A 23,763-nucleotide genomic window follows, 5' to 3' on the forward strand; every position below is an offset into this window, starting at 1 on the left:
GGTGGGTGGAAAAAGAGGGATTTCAGGTGCCTTTTCTTCTTCTTTTTTTATTAGGTATAATTGGCATATCACGTTTTAGTTTCAGATGTACAACATGATTTGATATTTGTATATATTGCAAAATGATCACTATAATAAACCTTTAGTTAACATCCTTCACCATATATATTTACAAAATTTTTTCTCTTGTGGTGAGAACTTTTAAGATCTATTCTCTTAGCAATCTTCAAATATGCAATACAATATTATTAGCTCTAGTCACCATGCTGTACATTATGTCCCTGTGACTTATTGATTTTATAACCAAAAGTTTGTGCTTTTTGATCCCCTTCACCCATTTTGACCACCCCATCCCCCACTTCTGGCAACCACCAATCTGTTCTCCGTATCTATGAGCTTGGTTTTTTGTCTTGCCTTGTTTTGTTTTGTTTTTAGATTCCACATATAAGTGAGATGTAAGGTATCTGTCTTTCTTGGACTAATTTCCTGATTTCCCTTAGCATAATGTCTTCCTCTTCTTATAAGGACACTAGTCCCATCAGATTGGAGCCCCCACCCTTATGACCTCTTTTAATCTTAATTACCTCCTTAAAGTCTCTGTCTCTAAGTACAGTCATGTTGGAGATTAGGGCTTTAACACAGGAGCACAGGAGTTTTGGAGGTACACAATTCAATCCATAACAATAAGGAAAGAAGAACATGAAAAACAGTCTGGAACGACAAAGCAGTAAGGTGAATGGATTGTAGGTAATGATGAAACCAAAGGATCATTGGAGTATTAGTGTGAGTTGGAAATAGAGGAGGAGTTGACTGGAGAGTGGAGCATATGAAATTGGGATTATAGGGGTTGCAATAATCTGGAATGACAAAATCTAGGGTGTGACTGCGGGGCCGAATGGCCGAGGCAAGATGGATGTAAGGGCCGCTTCAGGAGAGGACACCAAGGAACTGAGAGGCTGGGGTGTCGGAAGGCACATCTCTGAGTACACTGATGTTACCAGGAATTATCACAGGGGTAGTGTTGCAGACAGTGTCAGTGAGCCAGGTGTCCAATGTCCAAGGAAAGAGGGAGAATAACCTCTGGGCAACAGATGATGCCAGTAAAGCAGGACTATATTGGGGCAAAATTGTAGCCAACCAACCCTAAGTCATGGAGGAAGGGATTTGCAATCCATATCCCAGATGGATTTTCCAGAAGCTGAGGTGTAACTTGAGGTACAAGAAGCTTACCAGGGACCAACACGTGTGAGTGGAAGAGGGAAGAAGCAGGACTGGGCAGGGGAAGAACTTGAACTATGAGAAGGTCCTACAAGCCTCAACTAACCCGGGAGCAAGTGTCACACATCACAGCATTCAATGTTGGGCCCAAATAGCTGGACTTTTACATCCCACAGCCCCTTCGGTCACCAGATTCGGGTCGCAGGCAGGCGGCTTTCTGCAGATGTGGCACATTCTGAAATAGCTGACGGCTGGAGGCTCTCTGCCTAATGCGCTCCCTGCAGCTGGAGAACAACTTCTTCCTGCAGAGGCATCTGAGCGGTGCCTCTCTGTGTCTACCATGAAGACACTTGCATTTTATTTTGGCATATACAAAAACTCTACAGATCAATATGAAATCCTAGGTTGCCAAGGATAATAGTGGCTGCCCAAATCTGAATCTCTTCACATTCCAAATATCAACATGGATGGACACAGAGGGTATTATGCTACATGAAATAAGTCAGACAGAGAAAGACAAATACTATATCATTACACTTATATATGGAATCTAAAAAAAAAAAAAAAATCCAAACAAACAAGCAAAAGCAGAAACAGACCCGTGAATACAGAAAACAAACTGGTGGTTGCCAGAGGGGATGGAGGTAGGCATGGGGCAAAATGGAAGAAGGGGAGAGGGATGTATAGGCTTCCAGCTATGGAATGAATGAGTCACAGGGGTGAAAGGTACAGCACAGGGAATATCGTCAACGATGTAACAGTGTTGGGTGGTGATAGACGGAAGCTCACTAGTGGTGAGCATAACATAATGTATAGAGATGTTGATTCACTATGTTGTACACCTGGAACTATTGTAACATTGTGTGTCGATTATTCTTCAGTCAAAAAAAATTGAGTGCCCTAAAGAGCTTTTTGTATGGGGTTACCTCTATCTGTATTTAATATTAAATATTAAATAAAACATTAAAACTGAGAATAATAACATTCACTCAGTAAAACAATTCAATAAGAAAGCAGAGCACAAAATTAACAGGCAGAAATAAATAGCCATCAGGTATATAAATTATAATCAGCCGATATGATGGTAGGTAATAGCAACAGAGAAGACAGACATTTAGGAATAAACTTAAGAAATGTGCAAAGTCCAGGGCGCCTGGGTGGCTTAGTCAGTTAAGTGTCTGACTTCAGCTCAGGTTATGATTTCACAGTCTGTGAGTTTGAGCCCTGCGTCGGGCTCTATGCTGACAGTTCAGAGCCTGGAGCCTGCTTCAGATTCTGTGACTCCCTCTCTCTCTATCCCTCCCCTGCTCATGCTCTGTCTCCCTCTCAAAAATAAATAAACATTTAAAAATTTTTTTTAAAATAAAAAAAAAAAGAAATGTGTAAAGTCCATCTGAGGAAAATTTGAAAAATCTCCTGAAACATACTAGAGTAGACAAGCAAAGGAGAAGATGTCTCTTACTTTTGGATGGGGTGATTCAACGTAATTAAAGGTCAGTTCTCTCTAAGTTAGTTTATAAATTTAATTGTGATCCCCCCAATGTCAAAAGTTGATACTAAAGTTCATATGGAAAAATAAACATGCAAAAACAGACTGGAAAGATATGAGGGGGCAGTAGCTCTCTCAGTAATTAAAATACACTCTAAGACGTCTCTGATTAAAACAGGGCAGGATTACTCTTGTAGGCAATGTGTAATTTTTAAAATCATTTAGACTTGGGGGCGCCTGGCTGCTCAGTCAGTGGAACGTGCAACTCTTGATCTCAGGGTTGTGCGTTCAAACCCCACCTTGGGTGTAGATATTACTTAAAAAAATAAAAAAAAATAATCATTAAGATTTGTAATTCTTTGAATTATTTTGTGTCTCTCCTATTAACATTCCTGTGGTTTTGATAGGCAGGTTTGATAACCTGACCAGATAGCTGTAGTTTTTGTATTTTATTTGCTTGAGCAAATCACTTCTCAATTTTAGTTGTGATGGATAAGCCAGAGCTTTAAGCGAAATGTAGCATCTGGTGTTATTGAAGAATGACAGGTAGGTGAAATTAATACAGAGCAACTCCAGTAGATTTATGGATTGAATAGTCACAGTTTTTCTTTTAATCTGTTATGTAAGTTTATTAATTTAGTGAAAACAATGTTTTTACCCTAATGTGTACTCTACCAAATTTATATTTGTATTATTAACACAAAAGCAAATAAATATGCCTTCACTATTAAATTCTTCAACTGAATTTATAGTGGTTTTAATGCTAAAGTCAGATATTTTACCTCTAAGAGTAGGACCATTCAAACGTCTTGCTTTGATTTAATGAATTGAATGAAAAAAATCTACCCATTATTGACATTAATATCCCTGATTTTCTCTTTGATGCATCTGATCCTAATGGATGTCAAATTGGCATAATTTATACTGCTCTTATAATTCTTTTACTAGTGAGGCCAACACTTGAACAGCAAAAATTGTGCAAGAAAATTCAAGAAATTGAAATGAGAGAAATTTTTTTTTAATTAAAAAAATTTTTTTTATACATTTATTTATTTTTGAGAGACAGAGAGAGACAGAGTGTGAGCAAGGGAGGGGCAGAGAGAGAAGGAGAGACAGAATCAGAAGCAGGCTCCAGGCTCTGAGCTGCCAGCACAGAGCCTGGTGCGGGGCTGGAACCCACCAACCGTGAGATCACAACCTGAGCCGAAGTCGGACGCTTAACCGACTGAGCCACCCAGGCGCCCTTTAATTTTTTTTTTTAATGTCTATTTATTTTTGAGAGAGACAGAGACAGAATGCCAGTGGGTTAGGGCCAGAGACAGAGAGGGAAACACCGAATCCAAAGCAGGCTCCAGGCTCTGAGCTGTCAGCACAGAGCCCAACGCGGGGCTTGAACTCACAAGCTATGAGATCATGACCTGAGCTGAAGTCGGATGCTCAACTGACTGAGCCACCCAGGTGCCCCTGAAATGAGAGAAATTGAGAAGAACAAGCATGTGACCTGGATGAAAGCCATGTTTAACAGAATGATTTTTAATTTTTTTTTTCAACGTTTATTTATTTTTGGGATAGAGAGAGACAGAGCATGAACGGGGGAGGGGCAGAGAGAGAGGGAGACACAGAATCAGAAACAGGCTCCAGGCTCTGAGCCATCAGCCCAGAGCCTGACGCGGGGCTCGAACTCACGGACCGCGAGATCGTGACCTGGCTGAAGTCGGACGCTTAACCGACTGCACCACCCAGGCGCCCCCAGAATGATTTTTAAATGTATCTTGTGCAGTGACACAAGTTAAATCTGACTATTTTATAAGTAGCTGCTAATGTCTTAGTTTTTATGTGGCTAGTAATTTCACTACATCCTCCATAGTGGATGGTAAATGTTAGCATTTTGTGCTTTTTACACATTTACATAAACTTTTTTGAGAGATGAAATACAATACATATATTTTTATTAAATATTCGCTTTTTAAAAAGTCACTGCTGTTGAGAGCCACCTGTTGGGTGGCTCAGTCAGTTAAGCATCTGACTCTTCATTTCTGCTCAGGTCATGATCTCACAGCCATGAGATGGAGCCCTGCGTTGGGCTCTGCATTGATAGTGTGGAGCCTGCTTGGGATTCTCTCTCCCTCCCTCTCTCTCTCCTCACCGCCCCCCCCCCCCCCAAAATACATAAACATTAAAAAAGTCACTGCTGTTGAAAGGATATATGGAAAAATTTTTTTAAATTTTTTTAACATTTATTTTTGAGAGACAGTGAAACAGAGCACAAGTGGGGGAGGGGCAGAGAGTGAAGGGGGGACGCAGAATCTGAAGCAGGCTCCAGGCTCTGAGCTGTCAGCACAGAGCCTGAGGCAGTGCTCGAACTCACGGACTGGACTGCAAGATCACGACCTGAGGCAAAGCTGGCCGCCCAACCAACTGAGCCACCCAGGTGCCCCGGAAAATTTTAAAATGAGTTACTGAGCAATAATATAAATATTTATAGATTTACAACTTAAATGACAAAAGCAGCAATAACATTTGATTATTCTCTATACAAACTATGATGCAATTGTTCAACCTCTATCTCACAAACTTACGTAATGAAAAGCTAGCCCCTAATTTCCTGATTCCCAGTAATACTGTTCATTGGGAAACTGATGTTGGGCTTATAACTAAAGGTCACGGTGCACAGAGCCTAAGGCAAAATCGGCTGGTAAACCAAGTGTCTAAGTGACCAGAGGAGAGAAACAGCAATGTCATTGGTCACTTGTTTCCAAAGGCACTTGGTTTAATCAGCTAGTGTCCTGTAATTTGTCCCTGGAAGAGAAGTGTGATGGCACAGTTACATGTGTGCACATCTACGTGACCAGAAAGGGTCAGGAGAAAGAGATAGAGGTCATCTCTGTTCATCCTTCATATTTTACCATTTGTTAAAGTAGGAACTTGGTTTACTGCACATGCATTTCGTGTGGTGCTAGAAGAAATATGGAAACTGGGGATCTACCAAATTCATCATAGCTTATTGAAGTGCAGCTATTAATAATACCATTCTGCTCACCAACAACGCCAATGTGTGCATTTCTTTCCCATACTAAGCCGATGTCAACTCTCACGATGGTACCTCCTACTGGACCAGGTCTGGAAAGAAAGAGACAGTCACAGTTTTAACCAATGTATGCCAAGCATAAGTCTTTAAATGTTTTATTTATTTATTTATTTATTTATTTATTTATTTATTTATGAGAGGGAGAGCGAGAGCAGGGGAGTGGCGGGGGTCGGGGGAACAAAGGATCCGAAGCAGGCTCTGCACTGATAGCAGTGAGCCCTGATGCGGGGCTCAAGCTCACGAGAGATCATGACCTGAGCTGAAGTCGAACACTCAACCGACTGAGCCATCCAGAAGCCCCCCAAGCATAAGTCTTTAAAAGAAAAAGCAAAAATTATGTTATCCGAATTGCCAGTTGCCTTGATAGCTACGTGCAAGTACTTGTAGTGTCCCATTTGTACTGTTCGTTGCCAAAGCATTATATGTGCAAAGTGTTAGGAGGCTTAAGGCTGCACAATATGGTGTCAGTATCCTGCCCGTGATTGATGGAGCTGGCAGAGGGCACTTACACAGTGTTGGGAGAAGCTAGCAAGTCAGACCGTAAAGACACAAAAGATGTTGGCAAAGGAGATTGAGTGAGTCTGCAGGTTTTCTTTTGAAGACTTTTGAGGTTGGGGCGCCTGGGTGGCTCAGTCGGTTAAGTGTCCGACTTAGGCTCAGGTCATGATCTCACGGTCTGTGGGTTGGAGCCCCATGTCGGGCTCTGTGCTGACAGCTCAGAGCCTGGAGCCTGTTTCAGATTCTATGCCTCCCTCTTCCTCTGACCCTCCCCTGTTCATGCTCTCTCTCTCTCTCTCTCTGTCTCAAAAATAAATAAATGTTAAAAAAAATTAAATTGAAGACTTTTGAGGTCAAAACGAAGGATAGAAAATTACTGTAATAGGGGTGTTGTGCATGTGTGTGTAGTTTTCTTTTATTTTCTTTTTTTTAAGATTTTATTTTTAAGTAATCTCTACACCCAACGTGGGCTCGAACCCACAACCCTGAGATCAAGAATCACCCGTTCCACCAACTGAGTCAGCCAGGAACCCCTGTGGTTTTCTTTTGTTTTTTAACATTTCAATCTCTCCAATAGATATAGAAGAGATGCTATTATTTGAAAGAATGACCAGTTCCACTGTTTTCTCTGCAGAACTTCTGTCACTGCACTGAGTTTGTTACTGATCACTCCTTTCCAACCATATTTTCCCAAGCGTTTAAATTTTTTTTGATAATGAAATGTTTGATAGACTTAAGTTGGTAAATTAGGTTCTGGACCCAATTCCAACTGTCGGGGGAGACCCCCACACCACCACCAAGCGATTCTCTCGACACCAGCTGGGTGTCCCACAATTTTACTCAATTCTGACACTGTTTATCCAGAGATAGTGTCAGATCCCACAGGTTCAGGTATCAGTCTTGTAAGACCATCCCTTCCCCGCCTCCCCCCCCAACTTAAGACACCAAATACCGGGGCGCCTGGTTGGCTCAGTTGGTTAAGCATCTGACTTCAACTCAGGTCATGAGCTCACGGCCTGGCTCGTGAGTTTGAGCCCTGCTTTGGGCTCTGTGTTGACAGCTCGGAGCCTGGAGCCTGCTTCAGATTCTGTGTCTGCCTCTCTCTCTGCAACCCTTCCCTGCTTGTATTCTGTCTGTCTCTCAAAAACATAAGTAAACATTAAAAAAAATTTTTTTAAGGGGCACCTGGGTGGCTCAGTCGGTTGAGCGTCTGACTTCAGCTCAGGTCATGATCTCACAGTCGGTGAGTTCGAGGCCTGCGTCCGGCTCTGTGCTGACCGCTCAGAGCCTGGAACCTGCTTCGGATTCTGTGTCTCCCTCTCTCTCTCTGCACTTCCTCTGTTCACACACTTCTCTCTCTCTCTCTTTCTCTCTCTCTCTCTCTCAAGAATAAACGTTAAAAAAATCTTTAAAAAATTTTTTTAAATGGCCTTAAACATATATGAAAAGATGTCTAACCTCACTCACAGAAAAAAAATGCGAAGTCAATTTACTCTGATACACTATTTTTCACCCATCAGATTGGTAAAAATGTTAAATTATGACACATTCTGTTGGTGAGGCTGTGGGGAAACACCCTCTTACACACTGCTAGTGGGAATACAAACCAGTACAACTCTTGGGGGGGTGGGATTTAGCAAAATCAATCAAAGCTGTATAGGCATTTAGGATCTCTTGAGCCATCTTTCCCACTTCCAGAAGATATGCTTCCAACAATACAAAAATAGTTATGGGCAAGGTTATCCATTGTAACACTGGTTGTAATTGCAAATCATTGGAAGCAACCTAAATGGCAGACACAGGAAAGTGGTGAACTGTGGTACGTACGTACAAATGAGTACTATGCGCTGTAAGAAAGAATCTACCCGAACAGATATGGAGTGATTTCCAGTATATATTGTTAAGGAAATAAAGCCAAAATGCAAAAGAGCACCTACAGTATGCGACCTTTTATGTAAGAAAGAAGAGAAAATAAGAAAATATGTATGTATCTGTTCATTTATGCAAAAGAAGCACAGAATGGAGAGATCAGAAGTAAATGAGACTGATCCACTTGGGTAGAATGGGGTGGAAAGAGTGGGGGGTAGAAGTGGGGTGCCAACAATGGGAAAGGGGAGAGATGCTTTGAATCATACTAATGTTTTATATAGTAAAAACAGAAACAAACAAACAAAAACCAAGAATGGGGGAAGCCTACAGTAGAATATAAAGAAACAGATGAAACAAAATGTATTTCAAATGAAAAACATAACCACACTGAAGTGGGGGGAAAGAGCCAATTCAAATAACTCTGGAACACAGAATTACTGGTATATACTCTCCAGTGAAAGAAAAAGAGAAATACTGAGGTCTGTTTAATATTGAGATCTGGTTTGTTTCCTTGCAATGGTATAGGCTAGATTTTTCTTCTTTTCCCCCACCCTCATTCTACACTAGATTTTTTCAAACTTCTTTTTCTGCATATTTCAGGACTGAAACTATGAGCCATGTTTCTCGCCGTTGGAGAAGGAAGTTACAAACATGGAAAGAGGGAAGGCTGGAATGAACCCTGTGGAACTGGATGGGAGTTCAATAATCCATTGAGTCAAACAGGAACCCATGAGTCCATACCTTTATAGCTAAATAAACAAGGAAGAAGGAAAAGTTCTTCCATATAGTAGAATGCCAACTAGTAAATAAATGTAGGATTCCATAGTAGTAACAATTGGGATTCAGGCAAGAATCACCAGTGGATAGTAAAACTAGTGGATGAATTAACGTAATTTCAAAGATTCTCCCCACAAAATACTAATTGATTATGAAAAGAAAAATAGTAACTGATCTCTAAGTATCTGGGGATTTTCAAGCTACCTTTGTATTCTTGACTTCTAGTTTAATTCTACTATCGTCTGAAGGCAGACATTGTAGGATTTCTAGTCTCTTAAAGTTGTTAAGATGTAGTTTAGCGCCTAGCATGTGGTCTATCTTGTTCCATTGGAACTTAAGAAGAATCTCTTTTCTGCTACTGTTGGATGAAATAGTCTATAGGATGTCAATTATATGCAGTTGATTGATGGCACTGTTGAGTTCAACCATGCCCTTACTGATTGCCAACTGATCTGTCCATATCTAATAGAGAGCATTGAAGTCTCTCTGAACTTGTATCCGTTTTTACCTCACATATTTTGTTCTATTGTTAGGTGCCTACACGTTAGGGTTTGTTATGTCTTCTTGGAGAACTGACCCTTTTATCATTATGTAATGCCCTTCTTTATCCCTGATAATTTTTCTTGCTCTAAGTTCTGAAATTAATATAGCCACTCAAGCTTTCTTTTGCTTAGTGTTAGCATAGTATATCTTTCTCTATCCCTTTACTTTTAATCTACATATGTCATTGTATTTAAAGTGGGTTCCTTCATCCCCGCTACTGGAGCAAACTGAGTTAGAGTATAGAACATACCTTCTGATCTTCTTCAAAAGTTTTCATACTTCTTCTCTCTTGCTAAAATGAAAGTATTATATACCATGAAAAGATTAAGTGGTCTCTTGGAGAAACATTTAATTAGGGCTTGGTTTTTTCATCCAGTCTGACAATCTCTGTCTTTTGACTGGTGTGTTTAGACCATTGAATTTAAAGCGATTTTTGAGATAGTTGGATTAATATCTACTATATTTGTTACTGTTTCCTGTACATCACCCTCGTTCTGTGTTCCTGTTTTTATCTCCATTCTTTTTTTTTTTTTTGCCTTTTGTAGTTTTACTGACCATTTAATTTTATTTTTTTGAGAGAAAGGGAGAGAAACAGGGCGCACGTGCATACAAGTGAAAGAGGGGCAGAAAGAGAAGGAGTGAGACAAACTTAAGCAAGCTTCATGCTCAGCACAGAACCCAACGCAAGGGTGAATCTCACAACCCTGAGAAAATAACCTGAGCCGAATTAAGAGTCTGGTGCTTAACCGACTGAGCCACTCAGGCGCCCCGTACTGAGCATTTTATATGATTTCATCTTCTCCCCTTTCTTAGGATATCAATCAAAATATTTTTAGCATAGAAATAAAATTGTATTTTTATTTTTTATTTTTGTAATGGAGATGTTTGTGATCATATTAACATCACTAGTAAAAGACACATAGAATCATGTGTCTCCTGATACAATGCAGTGAGAACGGCACAACATTCTTACCTGGTATTCCTGCCAAAAAATGCATAATCTTAATTAATCACGAGGAAACATCAAACAGACTCAAATTAAAGGATATTCCACGGAGTAACTTGGTTGTATTCTTCAAAAATGTTAAGGTCATGAAGGACAAGGAAAGACTGAGGAATTGTTCCAGAATAAGGCTTTGTAGCATAACAACTGAATGTAACTCATGGTCCTGGATTTTCCTTGCTTAGAATGAATATTATTTGGACAATTGGCAAAATTGGAACAAGGCCATTTAGCATTGTATCGGTACTAATTTCTTTATTATGATATTTATATTGTGATTATATAACAGAATGTCCTTCTCTTTAGGAAATATGCACTAAAGTACTTAGGGATAGATAGATAAAGCAAATGTGATAAGATGTTAATATTTGAAGAATCTGAGTGAAGGGTATGTAGGAATTTTTTGCATCATTCTTGCAACTGTTCTGTAAATCTGACATTATTTGAAAACAAAAAATAAAAAATTGCAAGTGTTTAGTTTGCTGGTATGTAGATGGTGTTAAAAGAGTGCTGTAATAGCTTTACTTTAAAATGCTAATGTTTAGGGGCGCCTGGGTGGCTCAGTCGGTTAAGCGTCCGACTTCAGCTCAGGTCAGGATCTCACAGTTTGTGGGTTGGAGCCCCGCATTGAGCTCTGTGCTGACAGCTTGGAGCCTGGAGCCTGCTTTGGATTCTGTGTCTCCCTCTCTCTCTGCCACTCTGCAGCTCACACACACTCTCTGTCTCTCGTCTCTCTCTAAAATATAAATAAACATTAAAAAGTTTAAAATAAATAAAATAAAATGCCGATGTTTGTGGTGCTCCAGAAATTAAATCCTTTGCAACTATTTCACTTACAATGAACATTTTAAATATCGACTTAAAAATATGTGACAATTTTTAGGATAGTGAAACCATTCTGTATACTGTAACAATGGTTACATGTCACCATACATTTGTCAAGACCAATAAACTGTGCAACCCCAGGAATGAACCATAATGTAAACTACGGTCTTTGAGTGATAATGATGTGTCAATGTAGGTACATCAACTGTAGCAAATATTACCACTGTGATGTGGCATGTTGATAATGGAGGAGGTTGTACATGTGAAGGGGTAGGAGGTATTTATATGGGAACTCTCTGTACTTTCTGCTCAATTTGTGTGTGTGTGTGACTTTAAAACTGTTCTAAAAAAATGAAGTCTATTAAAAATGTGTGAGAGAATACATACATTTTTCAAGTCTTTAGGGGTAAGTGAGCAAAATAATTTGGGCTCACTTCCTTAGGAGGATCTGAGCACATGTTCACCAGAATATTTGTATAAAACCAATCATAGCATCATTTTGACTATAACCTCAACAACCTTATTATTGTGCATCAAGAGCAGAAGAGATAAATATATTGTAACATATTCATATTCATATGGAAAACTATTCAGTGATAAAAATGTGCTACAGTGTCACAAATGAATCTTACGGATTGAGTGCACGAAACACTATATAAAGGAGTCCATTTATATAGAGGTCAAAAAAGTCAAACTAAACTATATTATTTAGAGACATACACATGAAATTCAGGATCACAGTTACCTTTGGGGATACAAAGGGGCATATGGTCTGGAAAGAAGTCTTTTGTGGGTGAGGGGCTGCTTTTGGGTGCTAATTAAGTTCTATTTTTTTATTTGGGTGATAGTTAATGGATGTTCACATTAGAATAAGTCCTTTACATTTACATTTTATGCACTTTTATGTGTGTGTTACATTTCACAATAGAAGTGTTTTAAAAACAAGCAGTGCTTATAAAGGATTTGAAGGAACCCCCGAAACAAAGCACAATCTCACATTTTTGTGACGTCAGTCTCCTCGTGTTTGAATTTGGCAGACCTGATCACTGGAAAAAATGCATTGATGGAGGAGGACAAAAGCAGCGGTGTGGCCTGGGAAGGGTAATTGGCATCAGCCACAGCAGTGCTTCTAAAATGTTAGACGCCCACAAATCCCCTGGGGATCTTGTTAAAATGAAGATTTTGATTCCACAGTTCTGGGGAGGGACTAGAGATCCTGCATTTAAAAAAAATTGTTTTTGTAATGTTTGTTTATTTATTTATTTATTTATTATTAAAAAAAATTCTTCTTAACATGTATTCATTTTTGAGAGTGAGAGAGACAGAGCGTGAGCAGGGTAGGGGCAGAGCGAAGGAGACACAGAATCTGAAGCAGGCTCCAGGCTCTGAGCTGTCAGCACAGGGCCCAACACGGAGCTTGAACTCACAGGCTGTGAGATCATGACCTGAGCTGAGGTCAGACGCTTAACCAACTGAGCTACCCGGGCGCCCCTATGTTTATTCATTTTGAGAGAGAGTCAGCATGAGCGGGGGAGGGGCAGAGAAAGAGAGAGAGAGAGGGAGACACAGAATCTGAAACAGGCTCCAGGCCCTGAACTGTCAGCACAGAGCCTGATGCCGGTCTCAAACTCACAAACTGTGAGATCATGACCTGAGCCAACTTTGGACGCTCAACCGACTAAGCCACGAGGCATCCCAGGGATTCTGCATTTTTAACAAGCTCCCATGTGATGCCTATATTGCTAGTTTATGAACCACACTTGAAGTAGCAAAGAGCTATGGCATTTCCAGGTAGAAAGTCAGTTTAAGAGTTTTGAAGGATCATATGCCTTTTTTTTTTTTTTTTTTTTTTAAAGGTAACTACAACAAAAGCTAAGGCATGTAACATAGTATAAGGACAGTTAGAAATGTTTTCTCCTCTGGAGGTGGAAAAAATTTTCCACAGTGGCCTATAATTATACATCACTTCAAGTAGAACAAGGAAAAATATAGATCATAACATTCACAAGCAGCGAAGGAATACGCTGGAGCAAGGCTAACAAGTTCAACTTGTGTGCACAGTGTGCGAAAGGCAGAGGGAACCTCTTCACACCCTCCTGCTGAAACCAAGACTTCCCATGTGGAACTTTCCTGGTGAATCTCACTGACCTGTCAAGATGGGTATTTGGGGAGAAATTCACATAAAATGTTTTTAAATTGGTGATGACTGCAAAGCCATCACGAGCTTCTCTCGTTGCGGGAACTGGAAACGGGCAGGATTTAACCGGGGCGTTTATTAAGGATTATATGATCAGAAGAAGGGGTATTTCATAGCTGATCGGCTGGGTGTTAGAGAATGTTATTGCCTGTTTTTAGGAGGAAGCTATCACAGGAGAGCCACTGCAGGAGGAAGTTTGTATCAGTGTGACTGCCACCCGTGAGGCCACCAAACATCCCAGAAAACACAATTATAAATGTTTCCGGAGGACTAATGAAGAGGGGATACTCTCCATTAGTCATTTTATGAGGCCTGCATAACCTCGATACCAAAACCTGACAAGGACACTTTGAGGAAGGAAAATTATAGGCCAATCTCACCCATAAACACAGATGGAAAAAATTTTAAACTCCCTTAGTACACCATATCAATAGGCAGAAAAAGCATTTGATAAAGCTTAATATCCACTCATGAAAACGTCTAGCAAACTAAGACTAAAATGACATGTCTAACCTGATAAAAGCTATTTGCAAAAACCCCATAGCAAGCAGCAAAACTTTTTGAGACAGGAACAAGCCATGGATGCCTAAAACCATTACTTCAATTTAACGTTGTACTTGAGGTATAAAAAGGATGCAATGTATAAAAAGGAACAAAATGAAATAAAAGGTGAATGATTGGAAAGGAAGAAATAAAGCCAGTATCATTCCAGATGCTATGATTATCTATATTTAAAAACCTTAAATAATGTAAAAATTATTATAATTCAGTATAGTGGCTAGATATGAAATCAACATAAAAATCAATTGTATTTCTATATTCCTGTAAGAAACCAGAATTGAAATTGAAAAAAATTCACAATGGCATTAAAAAAATGAAGTCGTAGTGATGAGGGAGCATAAGGCAAGCTGAGAGTAAAGCACATGCTAACAGCACCCCCACCCCAGGTAGGATATGTGTGATATTCCTCTGACACTCCTGGATGCCCAAGAATCAAGGAAAGGAAAGAAAACAAATGATTGACTGACAGACATCAGTCATTCAGGACAGGAATCACCTTCAGTGTACGGAAAACTTAGTAAAGTGCAAGAAAAAGGCAATCTTATCCATAGCCTAATCTCCAGAAACCTATGGACTCCATTTCCTGGAGCCTTAATATCACCCTCATCAAGATGTAAGGAGGTTTGGGGCACCTGGGTGGCTCAGTCGGTTAAGCATCTGACTTCGGCTCAGGTCTTGATCTTAGTTCTTGAGTTCGAGCCCACGTCGGGCTCTGTGCTGGCAGCTCAGAGCCTGGAGCCTGCTTTGGATTCTGTGTCTCCATCTCTCTCTGCCCTTCCCCCGCTCGTGCTCTATCAAAATGAATAAACATTTAAAAAAAATTTTTAAAAAACGATGTAAGTAGGTTTAAGTGCTTGCCATGGTGATGTGGGAAACAAAGGCAAACGAAAAAATTAAATTCCCTTACTGCCTACAGCCCAATGACAAGGCCTTGAAATAAGCAGAGTGACCTTCCTCTAGGAGCTCAGCTGCTTCAATGATAACACTTTGCTAGGGGGGGAAAAGGGAATCTTCACTTAACATTATCCTGACCTCCCCCCCCCTCCGCCCAGCATCCTGTGAGTCTCCTTAAACACATAAAAATTCCTTTGCAAACCTCCTTTATCTTTAGCCCCCAATTACATGTTGGCAATTATACTCCAAGCGTATGATCCCTGATATACATCTGAAGGGTCCCATGATGAGGTTTTACTAAACAGTAATAAATTATGTTTTCCTAACAACAACTATCCCCTCAAGGTGCTGGAAACCTTGCTTCCAAAATTTCTTAGAGACTTACGCTGTCTCTAACCCCTTCCCAACCTGAAGGTATATAATCAGTCACTCTTCATAACCCCAGTGCAGCTCTTCCTGTCCACGGATCCTGTCCCCGTGCTTTAGTAAAATCACTTTTTTTTTTGCACCAAAGACGTCCCCAAGAATTCTTTCTTGTCTGTCGGCTCCAAACCACCCCCCCCCCCCACCATTCTGAAACATCCTCACTAGGAATAAGTCTACCAAATAGGTGTAAGATCTCTTCTGGGAAAATGATAAAGCTCTAATAAGAGACATTACAGGAGATCTAAATAGATAGAAAGATATAATATGGTCTGGAAGAGTCAATATTTTAAATGTATCAAATTTCTCCACGTGGATTTATAGAGTCATTGCAGTCTCAAAAAGGAAAAAAAATCCCAACCTGACAAGAATATTGTAAAATATTTGTGGAAATAAAAAGGGCTAAGAATTACCAATTACCTCTTGAGAAAAACAAGGTGCTATGTCCTACACCACCAGTGAACAATAGAAATCTATTGTAGAAATCAATTAGAAATCTTTTGTAATTAAGTCCATTTGGTATTGATGCAGAGACTGGCCAATGGAGAAATATGGGTTTAAACAAATGAAGCACATACCTACCATTGGTCAAGAGGACTAGCCAGCCAGTCCCGGGGGCCTCATCACATAAATCACTATCTTCCTTGGAAGTGTTTTTCTCCAAAGTCTGGAGCCAGAGTCTCCCTGAACAAGTGTAGCAATGGCTGTAAAAAGTGCCCTAATGAGAGCTGGGAGAATGCCTTAGGCTACAAGCATCATCAGGGGACATTTCTCCTAGGAGATTTAGTAACTCAGTTTATATAAGGAGCACACTCAAATTGAGTCAATATGGGCCCTTCAAAAAAAGTTACTCAAATTAGATTTCAGATAGAACTTCTGCACTGTTCAAGGTGATTACAGGGAAGGGTAGGAAACGGAATGGGGAGTAGGAGGAAGTAGAAAGGAAATAAAACAACCCTGAGAGAGACGTGAGGACAAAAACACAAAGAGAGAATCTAAGGTGAAGTCAGAGACTAGAAGAGGCAACAAGAGTAAGAAATTATTTATGGAGTAACAGAACTCAAGTCCAGTACATCTGAGCCTCTTTCCCGTTCCTCCCTCTCTCCCCCACAGGTCAGGTTTTACCACATATACTTAGAGAAGGGAAGAGGTGTGGTCTGCCCCTTCATTCAATTCTTTATCTGTTCAGCATTGCTTTTTTATTCAAATAGAGCAGAAGAAAGGAGCTGGAAATGGACAGTTACCTCTGATTTATCTGGCTGCAGAGATGATCCTCTTTAGGATGGAAAGGAGGAAGGGTGGGGGTTGATGGAGATGAGAACAGAGGTGGGACTGTAATGATGATGGTAATGGATTGATGAATAGGAGACCAGAGTTTTAAATTGCACTGAATGACCAGGAGCTAATGAGCCTACTCAAGATATTGTTAAGGCATTGGAAAGGGAAATGTGGCAAGTGAGGTTGGAGGCAGTGATTAGAAAACAATAAAAGTTTCATGTTTGTGCCCCAGTTGAATTTCAGACCATCCAACCAGCCAGTTACCTGCTGTCACAATTAATGAAGGGAAGCAGCCTTTAGAATGGAGTTGGGAGGCCAGAAGGGGGCGCTCTCCCGCTCGGAGGAGTGGGAGTGTGCAGCGGTCAACGGCCAGCTCCAACAGGAAGAGATGCACCCTGCAAGTCCTCACTTCTTTAGCTACTACTTTACTATCCCAGGAGGAGCAAGAAAGGTTTCCTCCTCCCCTCGCAACAGCCCCCCCCGGAGAGACCGTCACAACTCAGCCAATGAAGAGCCACTACACTTTGAACTCCTAGTTCACGCCAATGGACTTCCTTTTCCCCACTAAAACAGCGTTCCTCCCTTCTGCTCTCTGGCCTTGCCTGTGGCTGTCCAGTAGCTTGTTTGTCCCGGATTGCGATTCTCTGCTATTCCCGAATAAACCGTTTTTTTTTTTCCTGATAGAATAACCGGCAGTTTTAGTTTTTTAAGCTTAATGCTGATGTTTAGAGTTTCTTTTCCCACAACCTTGATGTGTGTTCTTCTGACCTTACCTAATAGTGAGCTTAGAGGTTTCAAAAGTCAGAGAAAGCCATACTAAGAAAGCCTTGCCCAGAGAGGTGCCTGGGTGGCTCAGTCGGTTAAGCGTCTGACTTCAGCTCAGGTCATGATCTCGAAGTTTGTGAGTTTGGGCTCTGTGCTGACAGCTCAGAGCCTGGAGCCTGCTTCGGATTCTGTGTCTCCCTCTCTCTCTGCCCCTCCCCTGCTCACATTCTGTCTCTCTCTCTCTCAAAAATAAATAGACATTAAAGAAAATTAAAAAAAAAAAAAAAAGGAAAGAAAGCTTTGCTCAGAGATTCTGAAAGGTTCCTGCCCTTTTATCAGTGCTGGGAACTCAGCAGTGGAAGAGCCACCCAGTTGCCTTCTGTTAAGATGAGCAGTAGAAACCCATGGGCTATAGTCTTGTCTTTTCCCCACTCTCTAGAGCAAACTCCAGGAACTTCGTTTTTGCTGACTCTTTCTCCCCTTTTATTCCCTTTGATTCTTTGTTTTTGTGTCTGGATATTGGCCGGGTCTGTTTGTCTGTGACTTGTCGAGCTTGTGTTTTGGGTTCTGTCCCTTTCCAATAGCTGGTCGGTGAACAGAAGATATCAGACCACTGTGGACTGCATTGTTGAGGGCACAGTGTGTACACAAGAGCCTAATTGTGGTGGTGAATTTTCCCCATGGGAGCAGTGATGGTCAGGAATCTGGTTTTATGGTTTGACCATTGGTCTCTGCCAGGTGAATGATGAGCTCTTTCTGTTGGGTGAGATGTGACGGAGAATCTGGTTTGTTAGAAATGAGAAAAGCCTAAGGTGCCTGGCTGGCTCAATCAGAAGAGCATGTGACACTTGATGCTTGATCTTGGGGTCGTGAGTTCGAGCCCCATGTTGGGTATAGAGATCACTTAAATAAATAAAACTTAAAAAAAAAAATTAGAAAAGCCTTAAATCTGATTGTATGGGTGTGGAGTATTTTCTTATCTCCTAAGGGTATTAACAAATTAGATTACAAAGACTTTCGAATTAAAAGATGTTTGTTCTGATTGGCTTATAGAGACTAACACCAGCTTACATAAATCCAATATTGCTCAAACTCCCTGAAAACGAAAAAGCTGAACTTCTAATACTTTAAAGGGGTTAAACAAAACAAAACATTTTCTCATAGAAACTGCTACCCCTGAGCAAGTTTCTGGAAAACCCGAGTTTATGCAATCAAGCAAGATTGAATGCTTGCACAAGTCAGACTGACTTAAAATTTTACCTTAGAAAATATGCCTTTTGTCTGGGCGCCTGGGTGGCTCTGTCGGTTAAGTGGTGAATTGTCCGATTTTGGTGGAGGTTATAATCTCGCGGTTTGTGAGTTGGAGCCCTGCGTCGGGCTCTGTGCTGACAACTCAGAGCCTGGAGTCTGCTTCGGATTCTGTGTCTCCCTCTCTCTCTGCCCCTCCCCTGCCCACACTCTGTCTCTCTGTCTCTGTCTCTCTCTCAAAAATAAATTAAAAAAAAACATTAAAAAGAATTTAAAAAATAAAAAAGAAGAGAATGAACAAGCAGAAAAGAAGACCCAGAGGAGAAGTCCATGTGAAAACACAGAGAAAAAGGCCACGTGAGATTTAAGGGGTGCGTCTACAAGCCAAAGCTTGCAAAGGATTGCTGGCCATCCCCAGAAGCTAGGGGGCATGCCAGGCACACAGATACCCTCTAACAGACCTGTAGGGAATAAACTAATAAAAAAGAAAGAAAGAAAATATGCCTTTTTCCTGATTTTACCAGTGTAGAGTGTAATACAAACATAATTTTTAGTTTATTTCACTTTTCAGATTTGTTTTTAGTTTCTCATGGAGAGAATTGCGGAGCTGAACATTCTAAGACACAATAGACTGCTCTGCCCCTGTTGCTCCTGGTACAGCCCCAATCTCCTCTATTATAACTTTTACTGAAGGTCTAGGTTCTGCTGCACAGACGGAACAGGGAGGTAGGACACTGAGAACCATCTATCATTTATGAACATTAAAAAAAATTCTTTTAGGTTCCTGGATCGAAGTCCAACATTTGTGGGTACATTTGTGCCCACTTCCCCACACCAACGAGGAATTCTCGGACACCATTAGTGTGTCCAAAATTCAACTGAATTCTGACACTATCTACCCAAAGGTAGCCTCAGATTCCACAAGTTAAGGGTTTAACACAAGGTTCCCCCACAAGGTAGGACTCTACATGACTGCTCCCACCACCCCAACCGCAGAAGCCAGTCCCAAATCTAGAACGTTACCGGCACTTCTGACTGATTGGCATGATTCCTCCCTCAGGTCCAGTTGATTTGCTAGAATGGCTCACAGAACTTAGAGGAAAGCATTTTACTAACTAGATCACAGGTTTATTGTAAAAAGGATATAACTCAGGAACACCCAGACGGAAGAGATGCACAGGTCAGGCTTCCAAGCCCTCGCCAGGCACGCCACTCTCCCCAAATTTCCATGTGTTCACCAACCCAGAAGCTCTCTGGACCCTGTCCTTTTGGGTTTCCATGGAGGCTTCCTTACAGAGGCATGAGTGATTAAATCATTGGTCATTGGTGATTGGGTCAACCTCCAGGCCCTGTCCCCTCCCTGGAGGTCAGGGGCACAGGACCAAAAGTCCCACTCCTCCAGTCACCTGATTGTGTCCTCTGATGACCAGCCCCCATCCTTAGGTGACCTAGGGGTTTTTCAAAAGTTATTTCGTTAGCATAACAAAAGACAGCTTTATGACTCTCATTTAAGAAATTCCAAGGGTTTTGGGACCTCTGCGCCTGAAATGGAAGGAAAACCAAATATATATCTCTAATTATAAATCACAATATCACACAATCTGTAGTTTATACGAACACATGAAAGAATCCCCCACTGCCATACACATCCCTTTTATACCTTCTTAAAATGGCAATTAAAATGAAAGTTTTAACTACTGCATAACATATAAAAGTAAGAAACAGGTGGACGTTAAGGAGGGCGGTTCGGACTGGGAGTCAGGTATGGCCTTTGGCCTCAGGCCAGCTGGGGCAGTGCTTACACGCCATCCAGACTGAAGACTGTGTGTAGTCCATTGTTATCAGCACATCACTCAGCTCTTTTGTGACAGGGATGGCTTGTTGTGGGCACTTCTCACCCCTAAGAATGTGGGACCTCAGCAGAACCTAGGGAGAACTCAACTGAGAATGGGCACAGGACAGCTAAGGCGGTGATTCTCCCTAAAGCCAGACAAGCAACCGCCACTGCACCCTGTGGATAGCCTGTGACAGGGCCGCCCCGGGCATTGTGTGGCTTTGCCTTCTCTCTGGCCCTCAGACCCTGCTCCTCACCACTGAGAGAAGACAGCCCTCTTTTAAACATCTCTCCTGTTCCCGGGGATGCTTGGAGGACTGAGTGGTTTAGTGCTTGAAGGAAAAATGCCCTGGAGATGTCTGCTTTTGGTGGGAGGAAACGGATGCACAGGGTGACTGTCTGTAGCTGTCTGTCCTGGAGAAGCCCAATCAGATAACAAAGCTGAAAGAAAGAAAGGAAGGAAGGGGGGGAGGAAGGAAGGAATGAAGGAAAGAAGGAAACAGAGAAAGAAAGAAAGACAGACAGAAAGAAAGAAAGAAAGAAAGAAAGAAAGAAAGAAAGAAACAGAGAAAGAAAGAAAGAAAGAAAGAAAGAAAGAAAGAAAGAAAGAAAGGAGGAAGGAAGGAATGAAGGAAAGAAAGAAACAGAGAAAGAAAGACAGAAAGAAAGAAAGAAAGAAAGAAAAGAAAGAAAGAAGGAAGGAAGGAAGGAAAGAAAGAAACAGAGAAAGAAAGAAAGAAAGAAAGAAAGTAAGTAAGCAAGCTAGATATATACTATGCTTCTACACTTAGTGGCCAATGTTTGAGCATTCTATCTTACTTAGAAATTATCCAGATAACTAAAAGTTATTACTTAATATTTACCTTTGGCTTTAAAGTTAACTAAGGATCTTGGGAATTTTATTTAAGCTTACATATTACAGAACCTAATTACTGTTGATATCAAAGAATTTATCAGAATTATACTTCAATTTAGTTGAACACATCATTTTATGCTTAAAAAATTTTTTTTAAACAGCTTTGAAAAAAAAAACAAAACAGCTTTGTTGGGGTGCCTGGGTGACTCACTCGGTTGAGCATCCAACTTTGGATTTCAGCTCAGGTCATGATCCCAGGGTCATGGGATCAAGCGCTGCATTGGGCTTTGCGCTGACAGTGTGGAGCCTGCCTGGGATTCTCTCTTTCTTCCTCTCTCTCTCTGCCCCTCCTCAACTCTCTCTCAAAATAAATAAATTTTTAAAAAAATTTAAAAAATAAAATAAAAGTCGAATTGTAGATTCCTTATGAAATCTCTGGACAGAGTTTACTTCTCTGGCCTGGTTAGCTGCTCAGTGCCACGTTGCCCTAGGTCTGCTGACCAGGCTACAAGAAGACTTTACTGCTGCTTGATGTAAATGAATCAGGCCAGATACCGTGAGGCCAGAGTTTTGCCATGGTCAAGAATAATCTTTGGAGAATATTTGTGGCCCAAACCGGGGACTTGTAAGAGAAATCATATAAAATTGGTAATAAGGCAAAAGGATGATGACATGTCCTTTTTTTTTAAGTTTTTTTTTAAACTTCTTATTTTGAATGAATTTTCCATTTCCAGAGACTTGCAGTGATAGTGCAGTGTTCTCATGGATCCGTCACCCAACATCTCACAAGGTTAATGTCTTATGTAAGCAGGAACAGGTTTTTGTTTTTTTAGTTTTCTTTTTTTTGTTTTTTTTTTTACATTTATTTACTTTTGAGGAACAGAGTGAGACAAAGTGTGAGCGGAGGAGGGGCAGAGAGAGAAGGAGACAATCTGAAGCAGGCTCCAGGCTCTGAGCAAGCGGTCAGCACAGAGACTGATGTGGGGCTCCAACACACAAACTGTGAGATCATGACCTGAGCCGAAGTCGGAGGCTTAACCGACTGAGCCACCCAGGTGCCCCTGTTTTTTCAGTTTTTTTTTTTATAGTTAATGTTTTATTCCTTAAAGCTATAACAGTTAAAAGCCCAGTTCTTCCTCAAGCTTTTATTTCATATACTGATTATATCATTCTTTTAAAAATATTTATACTGTTTCATATTCACATAATTCCATTTAAATTTGTATTGTTCTAATATTTCTTAACATTCTATTTATAAATCCAGAAAACTTTATTTATCCCTTTAAGGTGGCTTTTACAATTCCATTACATTTCCTTAAGTTTTAGCTGCACATATAAAATAACATAGAAATTATAAAATAAAAATAAAAATAAAATAAATAAAATAGCATAATCTTTTCATGATTAGTCTTTCCAAAGCTTGATTTTTTTTTAAGTTTATTTATTTAAGCAATCTCAACACTCAATGCAGGGCTTGAACTCGTGACCCTGAGATCGAGAAAACCGCCAGAAGACTAGCAGAACAGATTCTCCAGAGCCAAGCGTAGACAAGAGGCCCACGGAAGAGGGTAGGAAAGGCAGAGAGGCGGTACGTGCTACAGGGACTGGCGGGAGGGAGCCTGGGCGGTGGAGGGGCAGCCCGCCTGGCAAGGCAGAGCCCCCAAGTCTGGCTTGCAAAAGTGGGGGCGCCGGACTGGGTGAGTTCTGACAGCCAGCGGGACTTAACATCTGGAATGTTAAAAGTCAACAGCTCTGCTCCAAGAGCAGGAGGGCGAAAGGACACCAGGAGGGAGAGGTGTTGAGCCCTGGAAGACAGAGCTCAGCTTGGAGGGGAACAAAGGCGTTGGCAAGCACCATCTCCCTCTCCCATCCCCCAGCCAAAATCCCAAAGGGAGTCAGTTCCCGTCCGAACTTGCTTGCACCAAGCAAACACCAGGTGCTGTGCTTCTGTGGATCCATCCCTCTGACCTGTCTGCCTACCTCCTGGTGCCGCAGGGCCCCTCCCACAGGGGACCACCGAAGGCAAAGCGAGCTAAGCCTGCCCCTCCCGCCCCTGTGCACCTTGCGGATCCACCCCGCCAATACGCCAGATCCCATAGAAGCAGCACCACAAGCCTGGCAGTGTGCAAGTAGCCCAGACAGGGGCCACACTACTCCACAGTGAGCCCTGCCCCTGGAAGAGGGGAAGAGAAGGTACACACCAGTCTGACTGTGGCCCCAGCGGTGGCTGGGGGCAGACATCAGGTCTGACTGCGCCCCGCCCACCAACACAAGTTACTCCAGACAGCACAGGGGAAGTGCCCTGCAGTTCCTCACCACTCCAGGAACTATCCAAAATGATGAAACGGAAGAACTCTCTTCAAAAGAAACTCCAGGAAATAGAGACTGCTAACGAAT

General features: G+C 41.3%; 1 long non-coding RNA gene across 1 annotated transcript in view; it reads right to left on the bottom strand.

Moving 5' to 3' along the window:
- Window positions 1-23,763, bottom strand: part of LOC128313582 (uncharacterized) — a 42,640-nt gene that overhangs the window by 2,993 nt on the left and 15,884 nt on the right. Inside the window, exon 2 of the long non-coding RNA XR_008294486.1 lies at window positions 5,748-5,827. This is a non-coding gene — a long non-coding RNA (uncharacterized LOC128313582). The remainder of the gene's footprint in view (window positions 1-5,747; window positions 5,828-23,763) is intronic.

The sequence above is a fragment of the Acinonyx jubatus genome, chromosome C1 (genome assembly GCF_027475565.1).
Source record: "Acinonyx jubatus isolate Ajub_Pintada_27869175 chromosome C1, VMU_Ajub_asm_v1.0, whole genome shotgun sequence".
Lineage (NCBI taxonomy): Eukaryota > Metazoa > Chordata > Mammalia > Carnivora > Felidae > Acinonyx > Acinonyx jubatus.